The following is an 11790-nucleotide window of genomic DNA, read 5'->3' as shown; positions in this document are numbered from 1 at the left end:
ATTTAACACGTTTTATATTCAAGCAAACCTAAAGTTATTGGTTGTACAGCATTACATTACTTTGTTTGCACTCAGTTTTTTGTTTATTATATCACAATAATATTACGTGTCCGTCTTATAAGGAAGCAGACATAGGGAGGGAGGAAACCTTTGACTATCTGATTTATTCACGGAAAAATGAAAAGGCGTAGGTTTGAACTTAAAACTTACCAGGACGATTTAATATAGAAACTTTTATTTGACAGTTGAATTAACTTAGCTTACCTTTCAGGTTTGTTTGAGCCCAGTCATATGCAATTTGAAGGTAACCGAATGAATGACGTAGGGGTTGAGCCCTCATTGTCTGAGATGGTAGAAAAGGCCATTGAGATACTTCAGAAGGACAAAGACGGGTTCTTCCTTATGGTTGAGGGTAAGTTATTATTACAACATACAGGTTTGTAGAGTGTTGGTTAATTGGTTTCATGAGCCCTAGCCTTGTCAAAGGCTCTTTACGCTAGCACCGGTCCGCTATGAATTCACGAACTGCATAGATACTACACCGCACGGCACATAACAATACTTTTTTCAAAGTTTCCAATTTAAAAAAAAAAAAAGCCTATATTGACTGACCTACTGCGTAGTCACATGACCAGACCCAATCACTTTTTGTGGCGCTCTATTTAATCGTCGTTTGAGCGGATGAAACAAGAACAGCTAACCATACTTGTTCATGAGCATCCAAGAACACACCGCACGAACTCAGCCATAGAGTCTAGTTTCAGCCTCGTTGTATGAGGTACAACAACCTCGAAAAACCATGCTTCGACCTCACGGTATTAAGTACTGTTATATACCGTGCAGTATAGTATCTATGCAGTTCGTGAATTCAGAGCGGGTCGGTGCTTGCGTAAAGAGCCTTGGACAAGACTACATGAGCCCTTTGTGTCATTGCTGCTGTTTCACAAGAGGTTATCGTTAGGCCCTACCTCTTACTTATGTGGCTAAGAAAATCATTGACAATCTGAAACCTCGTTTTATGGAGTATTTGCATTGTCTCTTTGATGCCATTGTTCAGTCACAGATTGTATGTATTTTCATTGTTGATAACTAAACCACGCAGGTTGGCATGGACGACCGAATAATAGCAAAACATCAACCGACCTACTAGATTTTGTCACCAAAGTAGACATTGCTGCAAACTTGTAATTAAAAATGAATACATCCCAATTGGTTGCAAACGAACATTCTTACAAACTAGGGCCAACGTTTATCTTTGTATTCATGTCTTTTCCTAGTTTTAAAATCTTGGTTGACAAAAACTCCGTCTATGATGTTGCTTTATCACGGTGTGGCCATCTTGATTTTACTCCATTCAAACTCATTGTAACCAAACTGAGGCTGGACGAAATAATAGTCTGGTGCCATGTTTGCGCAATGAATATAAGCATTCATTACTGTTATGGAAACAGGGAACGTGACCGAGATGGTGACAGCGTGATTATAGACCTTTATCACGGTGTGGCCATCTTGATTTCACTCCATTCCAACTTATCGTAACCAAACTGAGGCTGGACGAAATAATAGCCTCGTGCCATGTTTGCGCAATGAATAATATCATTCATTACTGTAATTATGGAAACAGGGAACATGACCAAGGTGGTGACAGCGTGATAAAGGTATACAACAATCTTCACGAACAAGACACACACTACCAGATTTTTCATCAAATTTCAATAATTCAAACACAAATAAATCATACTAACTTGGTTTTATACACGAAGGTGGCCGAATTGACCATGCGCATCATGACGGGTTAGCCTACCACGCCCTGCATGATACCATTGCAATGGATAAGGCTGTAGCCAAGGCGATGTCAATGACCAATGAAATGGAGACTTTATTTATTGTAACTGCCGACCATAGCCATGTACTCTCTATAGGAGGAGCAGCTGATCGTGGTAGTCCAATACTCGGCAGAGGAGGTAAGTTTCATCCACAAATATAACTTTAAAGGCAGTGGACACTATGACTTCTAACAAGCTTAAGCTCAATGGAAATAAAACTGAGTTCATTATGCTTGGTACTCCCCATAAACTTAAGAAACTGCCGAAGATATCTTTGCATATGGGTGATACATCGATTGACCCTACTGATTCTGTCAGGAATAAAATTTGATTCGCATTTGACAATAAGCAAGCAAGTTTCTAGCCTCTGCCAATCAACAAATTTTCAATTACGTAACTTAAGGAGAATCAAACGGTACCTGGATAAGGATACTCTCCATCATATTGTCAGAGCTTTAGTCCTCTCTCGTATTGACTATGGCAATCTCCTGTTATTTGGTGCAACGTCATATGAATTGGACAGAGTTCAAAAATTACAAAATAGTGCATGTCGTTTAATATATTTCACACCCTTGAGAGAACATGTTATTACCCCATCACATAGGGAACTTCATTGGCTACCAATTAGAGAACGAATCCATTTTAAGATTGCTCTTCTCGTTTTTATGCTTTAACAAAACTACACCTCATTATTACCACTTAACTGTCACATTACACTCCTCCACGATTTCTTCGGTCCACACTTGACATCACTCGCTTGAATGTTCCCCGAGCAAACAAAGTTTTAGGTCAGAAGGCTTTCAGTGTGGCTGGGCCCATGATTTGGAACAATCTCCCAACTGCCATTAGGGAATCCAATACTCTGTCTGCTTTTCGTAAAGTCCTTAAGACTCACCTTTTTCCAAGTTAATTTCTTTCTAGTGCGCTATGATCTTGATGGAATAGCGCCATACAAATATTAATTGTTATGTTATGTTATTGTTATTGGTAATTACTCAAAATAATTATTAGCATAAAACCTTACTTGGTAACGAGTAATGGAGAGCTGTTGATAGTGTAAAACATTGTGAGAAACGGCTCCCTCTGAAGTAACGTAGTTTTCGAGAAAGAAATAATTTTTCACGAATTTGATTTCTAGACCTCAGACTTAGAGTTTGATGTATATAAACCAAGCATCTAAAAGCACACAACTTTCGTGTGACAAGGGTGTTTTTCTTTCATTATTATCTCGCAACTTCGACGTTTGATATTTTTATGTCTTTGACAATTACCAATAGTGCCAGTGTCTTTGAACAATTAAAAGCTATATCTTTCAAAATATCATTTGTATGCAAAATAGTATACAATGAATTTAAAGAGAGACTGTTTCTAACTATTATTATTTATTTACTTCCCCTTTTTTTCAAAGGGCGATATCTCTCGATAAATCCAACTGTTTGTATAGACTGCAGCTTTATTATGTTTTGAAACAAAAAGTAAACTCCGTTAAGTTACCCGAATGCAGACTGAATTCTGACCAGTAAGTAATGTTAACAAGTTGTGCAAGTTTCTCAGTTTTCTATAAGTGAATGGTGATTCATCGTCAAACCATTCATATTTAAATTCTAATTACAACAAAATGGTTTTGCATAAATGTCAAGGTCTGATGAATGACGGTTTGCCATTTACAACACTCTCATATGCAAACGGCCCTGGAGGAATTGAGGAGTTAAACAGCTTCAAAAGTACTGGTTCGAGACGGAATCTGACGGATACCAAGACAGGTAAAGCTTCAATTGATTACTTTGAGTATTGGTTTGTACCACTCAGGTACACCACTCAGTAAAATTAAATCCGAGTATATGCAGACTTTTTGAAATATTTTAAATCTTAAACATGTCACTTGGCAAAGTTACAGGGAAGTTTTTGCAACCACGATTTTGCCAAGGGAAAGTGCCCCTTTGCCATTTCATAGAGTTAATCATTAACTTGTGTAAACAATTATTTTACTTGTATTGTGATAAACATTGTTTTATTATTTGTTTGTGCAGAGGCTGCCGATTTTCACCATCCAGCGCTTGTCCCAATTGATTCAGAGACTCATGGTGGAGAGGACGTCACTATTTACGCCAATGGACCAATGTCACATCTTTTTCACGGGGCTTGTCCGGGAAATGAAAACGAACATGCCAAGTATGTAAACTCAGGAAATGAATGGAAAGTGAATAGACCGATTTATAGATTACCAGGGATCTGTTTGTTATTGGCTGCTTTATTATGCTTTTTGCTAGCGACAAAAATTGAAATGGACATCTGCACACTAATTGAGGCTGGCAAGAGTTTCGGGTTGAGTGGTAAAGAGTTGATGGACTTTGTGCAAAAGCGTGAGAATGAGGCAAAAGAGAGAGAGAATGAGAATAAGAAATGGAAAGATAAACTAGCTAGAGAAGAGAGGGCCCACATATTGGAAATTCGTAGGCAAGACCAACAGATTTTGGACACAAAGATACAATTTGAGAAAGTTAGGGCTCAAGTAAAAGAACAAGGTCAAAGCAAATCGTCTGTAGAAAATGGTGTTAGTAGACAAAAAGCAAGAACTCCTAAATTGCCAACCTTTAATGACAGCAAAGATGATTTAGACGCATATTTGAAACGATATGAAAGATATGCAACTAGTCAAGACTGGTGTCAAGAAGATTGGGCTATTAATTTGAGTGCATTGTTAACAGGAAAAGCTCTTGAAGTTTATTCTAGACTACCCACAGATGAAGCAAGCAATTACCAGAAGCTGAAGTCATCATTGTTGAAACGGTTCCAGCTTACAGCAGATGGGTTCCGCTTGAAACTTCGAACAGCCAAACCAGAAGGGGGAGAGAGCGGACTTCAGTTTGCCACACGACTGGCGAACTACCTACTTCGATGGATCGACCTAGCAGAGGCAGAGAAAACCTTTGAGGGTGTGTGTGATCTCCTGCTCCGAGAACAGTTTACAGCTGGATGTAGTCGTGAGTTAGCTCTTTTTCTTAAAGAACGACAGCCTAAAACCATTGCCACTATGGCTACTATTGCCGAACAATATCTTGAAGCTCGTGGTGGTATGTTTGGGAACCCTGTTACTTCTCGTAATCCAAATCAGAGAAGTGATACAATGACTAAGAGGATAGAACCTAGAACTGTACAATCACACGTAGTTCCACAGGGGTCATCATCAAATGTTTCTTCATACAAACCTTTGGTTACTTGCTATATCTGTCATAAACATGGTCATATGGCAAAAGATTGTAGATACACGTCAGTTAACAACAGTGCCCCCCGCACATGTTTCAACTGTCACAGACCTGGCCATATTGCCAAAAATTGCTATAGTAACAAAAATCAACTTGCTTCTATGGTAACATATCCAGGTAATGAAACAGATGCCTCACCGCAAAGCTCAAACTCTGGTTGCTTTGAAACCCAGCCCCACTTGTCTACTTGTCAAGGTTGTTCTTGTAAAACTAAGGACCATCAAGAGAAAACTGAAACTGTTGCTTGTATGGTTGTTAACAAAGTATCATTGCCAGGAGCATGCTGTATTGGACAAAACATTGATCAAGTACTGTTAAAAAAAATGTTGTTAATTTACAGTAGTTTGTTTTGTCAATTGGCATTACGGAGGCTACTTTTGTCTACAGAAGATTCAACTGTGATTTTCCACTGTGCATCAACATCAGAATCTCCTGTGATGTGTACTGTACCTTCACAGCACAATCCACTGTAATTGATGTTGGCTAAAATGTAGAAGCTCTGTGGCACAACAGTAGATTTATTTGAAGGATTTTGTTCATCAACATAGTGTTTTGTACACGAACAACTCTCTGTGACAGAACATACACTGCTTTCTGCGCGTTTACGTTGAATCTCTGTTATGTCACATAGGATGACCAATCTTCTGTGTATACACAATGCTTTGTTTTGCTACCTTGACCACCCTCTCATTAATATAATTCAAACAAGAAAATAAGACATATCACACACGTTTTATCTCAGTTTCACAAAACATTAACAGTTTTTTCAACTTTAATTGAAATTCACTCAAAATAATGCAACTGTCGTCATAATGTACACAAGGAATAATACTTTTAAATACTTTTTTTTTACATTATAATTTATTGTTTAAAATGACTTAAAGGAAGGGAAATGACCAATTCAATTTTGGTAGAGTCCCCGTGTGATTGGGGGAAAGTTACAAGTCTCTACTCTTGTAAAATGGTGTAAATTGCCATTGTATTCGATAACCATTGCCCCGGAAAGTTATCGAATACAAGGGCCATTTACATCATTTTAAAGTGAGGTTAGAGATATTTTTCCCCACTGATCACATAAGGACTCTATCTATTGAAAAGAAGGAGTACATCACAAAAATGAATTGCTCATTTCCCTTCCTCTTTAAATTAGTGAACAACTCTGCATGTTTTAACTATTACACATTACCGACTTCAACCAGTCTCTATTGTCCATAAATATTGCATCAATAACAAAAACACGATTCGTACTACGTTTGTGTTCAATTCATAATGGAAATTGTTTCAAGAGAAACTATTAATTAGGGGTAGGTTCATACACTGGTGATGACCTTGATAACAAATGGTGTAACATTTTCAACCTAAAGACTACTGTTACAAAGATGATCATGGTTGTAAGCATCCTGCGAAATGTTTTGGTCTGAAGTGCCCCTTTATCGAAAATCAATCAAAGTTTGCCAAAAATTTGAACCCCCAAAGGTCGGCTTTAGGCAACTTACATACAGTTTCAAATGATCGGACAATGGAAACACTGGCTCAGTATTTCCAACTTCATAAGTATAGGCCTTTTGTCTAAATTTCTGCCAGTGTGCAAATGTGTACTGAAGGTGATGTTTTTGAATAAAATTGTGTTTTTCACATTGTTTAAAATTACTTAAAAGGGAAGATTTTTTCAGTCTTTAATGATTATACAATTTCAATCTGTCTATTATAAGCATTGCAGCAATAATACTTATAAAAACATTAAATACAGTACATACTTGAACTGGTTCCAAGAGAAAACGTTCATGTTAATTTTGCATCGGTGATAAAGAATTATAATTGTGTGTTTTTATCCATACACTGATGTAGATTATAAGCACTGTATACCCAGTACTGAGTATGCAGTGCTGAACACATCAGTGCATGGAGAAAAACACAGATATTAAGCCCAACAGGGTAACAGCGAACATCTGTAAAAAAAAAAATTCCCCCAGTTAATGTTTTTTTTTTACATGTTTGTCACACCAAGTAAATTTTATGAAATTTCAAAGCTTATTTTTATTTTATTTATTTATTATTATTATTATTTTTTTTTTTTTTTTTTTTGGGGGGGGGGTCATGAACTGAGACAAACCTATCCTACTTTATTGCTTGTTAATTCAAGAGTGAAACAGTTAAAAACAGTTAAAGCGTTCACTTTAACAAGAAAACTAGCTAAAACACTCAGGAATTTTGTTACATACACCATGTAGTGCTGTTTAAAAAAAAAACATTCAACTTTAGTGCTATCTGAACTGTTTTACTTCTACACCACCCACATTTCTTCAAAGTCTTTCAGCTTGGTACAAAGTTGTACAACTTTGTTATTGGGCCCTCCTTTGGTGTTGGAGGACCTCTTGCTGCCTCTTTCCGGTCTAATCTTGAACAGCAGTCTGCACATAAAAAAGATACAAAACTGTACATTATACACATCAATCTAATTCTGTATGCCAGTATCCACTTTAAAGTTGATTTGTATGATTATGCTTATTTGTCATACTCGTTGATGGGCATTGTTCTAAACAGATTGTAGTCTTAAAGGAAGTTAACAGTAGTAAATACTCTTGAGGGAAAATGTTTGTTAAAAAATGTTTGTTTTCTTTTTTGACTATTGCTCTTAACCCTGCGCTGCACCATGCCAGTCAAAAGCGTCTATCCCCCCCCCCCCCCCCATCGTACAGTCAGCTGCAGTACGGTGTGAAATTGCGTGTAAAACTAATTTGGCTGCTCACAAACTCTTCTAACATGGTACCATTAGACTCAAAAACGTTCACTGAATCCACAGAACAGAAAAAAAAAAATGCAAACAAAATGTTCATGGGGGGTAAGCACACTCAGAAAAAAAACAACAACTAATTTTTGCAAAAATCCAACTTTTATGCTCCATTACACTATTGCACTGTTTGCTGCAGTACCGTGTAAAACAAGTATTCATTTCGGTTTACACTTGCATGTCTTAAGTCACACAAGTTTGGCAGGTAAACTAACTGGAACAAAAGCGGTTGTATCTTTGTTGGCATTTATGAACAAAATAATTGTGGTTGATTTATTCCAACAGTTTTACTGAATTTATTGGATTGTGCACTGTAGACTTAATCACACAGTTAAAGAGGGTCTTTAATGTCAAATTCAATTTTGTGATATACTTATTTTCCAAAAAATGCCTCCTTTGATGGAAAAGACTCATTAGTTGTTGATAATCCAATGACGTCATGTTTCAAATTGAAGTCACGAATGAACCAAAACAACAGGTACAAAAATGAACCCATTTTTCTCTTGAATGATGTCATGTAGGATGTTTTGAACGTTGACAAATTTTGCACTGGAGGGTATCGAATAGAATGGCAATTACACCACTTTAACATGAGGTAAGAGACTTGTAATTTTTTCACCACTCACATGAGGACTATATCTATTGGAAAATGAGTACGTCACATTAAAGCCGCTCTTTAAGTGCAGTTGAACTGCAGTTGTTTCCACTTGGCCAAAATGAAGAATAATACAAGTGCTTCAAAATAATTACCTTTGCATGAACTCAGGAGTAGCTGCAATATTAGGTGGGTATTGTAGATTGAAAACATAGAACACCACGAACCACATCTGAAGACCCTTGAGAAGATCACTGCAATGGAGTAGTGGATTCCTTTCGATGCAGACTGCACATTTTGCGCTCAGGAAGGGGTTGTCACCTGCAGCAGAAACAAGCATTTAAACAAACATCAACTTATTTGCAAATGCAAATAACAAAAGGACCAGTTTAGGTTATAAAATGAGGTATTTTTTTTTACCAAATCTTTATTTACATCTACCCACAGTTAATATTTTTAAGACACACGGGGTAAGTCTAATGAGCATAGGAAATCTGTGGGCTTAAAATGTTGAATCGGTGACATTTTTTGTTGACCACAAAATATTGCAGTATTTTTCAGATGATCCAGGGTGTGGGAGTTTAAGTTTTTAAGAAAAATGTTGGCAAGTTCACTTTACAATTTCAAATATGAGCACAAAGCTGTAGACAAAATGTCTTATTGGAAACAATAAACCATCTGATTTAAGATTGATTTTATTAAGTATGGGAAACACCATAGTTCCATCAGTAATACTATACTTATCCTTGTAAGCATATGCACAAAAATTTAAGTATGATTGATTTTCAACTCAAATGTACTTCAGGTGAGAAAATTATCATTCAATGTTCAAGTTATTATTAATGGTTAAATTAAATTGGGGAACTAAAATGTCAGTTATTTTCGAAGGTATTTTTTACCTGCTTAGGCCAGTACAGGGCTATCCGTGTCACAGTCAAAGTCAGAGCTTCTTGCAGTTTCCTTTATACAGAAAGAAAAAGAAAACAAATCACAAACATGTATATTATTCAAAATATATAAATACCAGAGGCCATTTACAACATTGGTAATTACCATGACACTGCTATACTTTGTGTCCCTTTAAGCTGTTGTCAGCATTTCTCATAACAAGAGCATACAAAACGCGATGAATTTTTCACTGGTTATTTCATGATATTGAAAAGTAAGGGTTTAATATTGATGTTGTACTTGTACCTTTTGTCTATAAACAAATGCCGAATATATCTGGTTAAGTCAGAACTGGAAGATGTTCCCACTTGAAAAGTATTTAAAGAAAACTTTCAACTGATCCATTAGTTATTAAATAATTGGCGCACTACTTGAGATCGCGGCACAGTTTTCATTAACGGAAATTGGTCCAGCGCGCGCAGCGCCCTCTAGCGGTTGTGAACAAACCTACTACTACAGAACAGTACTACACAGTACTACTACTAGCAGTAGCACTCAATCGACAAAAAGATACAAACAAAATGGATCGTCACTTACTATACCATTACCAGACCAGAGGCCGATTTCACAAAGATCTCAAATTGATCGTAACTTCAAATCAATCGTAGTTGCTAAGTAAAGTGTGATGTCACAATACAAATCTCTATGGTGATACTGAAAATTTGTCATGCGATGAATTTTATTGCTTTGTGAAATCGGCCCCAGGCATGCCAGGCTAAAAAATGTGTTTTAATGCATCCTCATCTGCTCATATGTTCACCACAGTGAGTTTAGTATAAATCAGCTTGCCAACCAAGTAAAAAAACAGTAGTAAGGTTAATAGGTAGGCCTAGGCCTAGTGTAGGAATTTTTAGTATAAAAAATTGTGACTGAAATAATCACATTCATTTTCATTTTACTGAATTAATTTGCTGATTTTTAGTTGTAATGTAATGTTACTAAGAGTAAGACATCTATGTATTGTCAGTCAGATGATCGACTAGACATGTTGTAAAATACTACTAGTAAACTAGAGCCAGAGGGTAGGCTAATTTTAATTAACTGAAATTGGAAAGCTAGTAAAGCAAAAGCTAGACATTTCCAGAACCAGAAAAACAACTTTATAATTCATGTCCATGGACCATGGCAAACAACAAATCATCCCAAATCCACATGCAGCCTGTCTGTGTGTGTTGTGTTGACGTTATGCATGCACACACACAAACACAATCTGTCATCTATCACGTCTATCATCGATCTGACGATCGTCTGTCGCTAAACATGATAAATTTTCCAATTGTCATATTTTATGTTCAAGCCTAACGAGCGTTAGGCTTATGTTAACCATGTGACTTACAATAATAGTAATAATATTCATATTAATAACACAGAATAGTGTTCTTAATCTTACCTGTAATTTTTTTGTCGTGGAAACTGATCAGCAAAGGTCAAGTACAAACTCTTCCAAAAGTTAAGTGAGCGCACAATGTGACGTGATGGTGGAGAGAGCGCACGCGCACAAACGACGGCGGAAGATCCAGCCGGTCTGAACCAGTTCCTGCTGATCACTTTTTCCCCTTTTTGCCGCGCACACACACAGAAGACGACAAGAACTTCGTAATGGTACCCGTCTTCTCTTTGTTTAATGCAAAAATTTGAGGGCCACCAGGGAAAAATCACTGTAGTGTGATACGCTAGGGGGGACGATCTCTGTTAAATGAATTTTTTATCAATGAACCAAGGAAAGTTCAGAGCTTTCTAGTCCGACACCACAATGTTCCTATGATAGTAAATGCAATGCTTGTTTACATGAGTAGGGGCATATCCTGTAATCTTCGGACGAAAATTAGCTCTAGGCTACTAGGGCCTACGAGTCTTCATTCCAATTTTTACTTTACTGAGTAGCCTACACCACACATGCCCGCCCGCGCCACACCGATGATGAGGGCCGTAGTTTTCCCTTTCCAGCACTTATATTAAAGCCTAAATCCGCAGTTTATTATAGTGGCTAAGAATGGAAGGCAATTAGCTGCTATATCAGAGTGCAAGTAGTTCTGTTAGAGGACAACCCGGCTGTTCAGAAACAGCAGAATGTGTCAAATCCTCAAGGGTTCACTGTACCGTCACAAAATGTTCCTACAACAGCAGACTTACTTTAAATTTACAGAGAATAGGAACACACTGTTTAGAGACTGCATATGTTTTGTATATTCACAGAGAAATAGGAAAACGGCAACTTCTGCTGTTAATTTTTGATTCTTTCCAACAAAAAAGCTACTGTGAATTCACACAAATTTTTTACAGTGGAGCTCCTGTCCGTATCACTTCGCTCATTTTATAATCCAAGAAAGATTCCTCAACTTGTCTACATTGTGAGGATTTCTC

The 11790-nt window shown here is 37.1% G+C and overlaps 1 long non-coding RNA gene across 1 annotated transcript; it reads right to left on the bottom strand.

The window, feature by feature from the left end:
* Window positions 1–6221: 6221 nt before the first annotated feature.
* On the bottom strand, window positions 6222–10888 carry LOC139950530 (uncharacterized). The gene is made up of 4 exons (XR_011787668.1): window positions 10817–10888; window positions 9378–9438; window positions 8634–8799; window positions 6222–7503 (listed from the first exon to the last, which is right to left on the bottom strand). It is a non-coding gene; the product is annotated as an uncharacterized lncRNA (long non-coding RNA).
* Between the last annotated feature and the right edge of the window lie 902 nt (window positions 10889–11790).

The sequence above is a fragment of the Asterias amurensis genome, chromosome 18, assembly GCF_032118995.1.
Source record: "Asterias amurensis chromosome 18, ASM3211899v1".
Classification (NCBI taxonomy): domain Eukaryota; kingdom Metazoa; phylum Echinodermata; class Asteroidea; order Forcipulatida; family Asteriidae; genus Asterias; species Asterias amurensis.
Note: the sequence above shows the minus strand (reverse complement) of the source record. Positions and strands in the feature narration are given on the sequence as shown.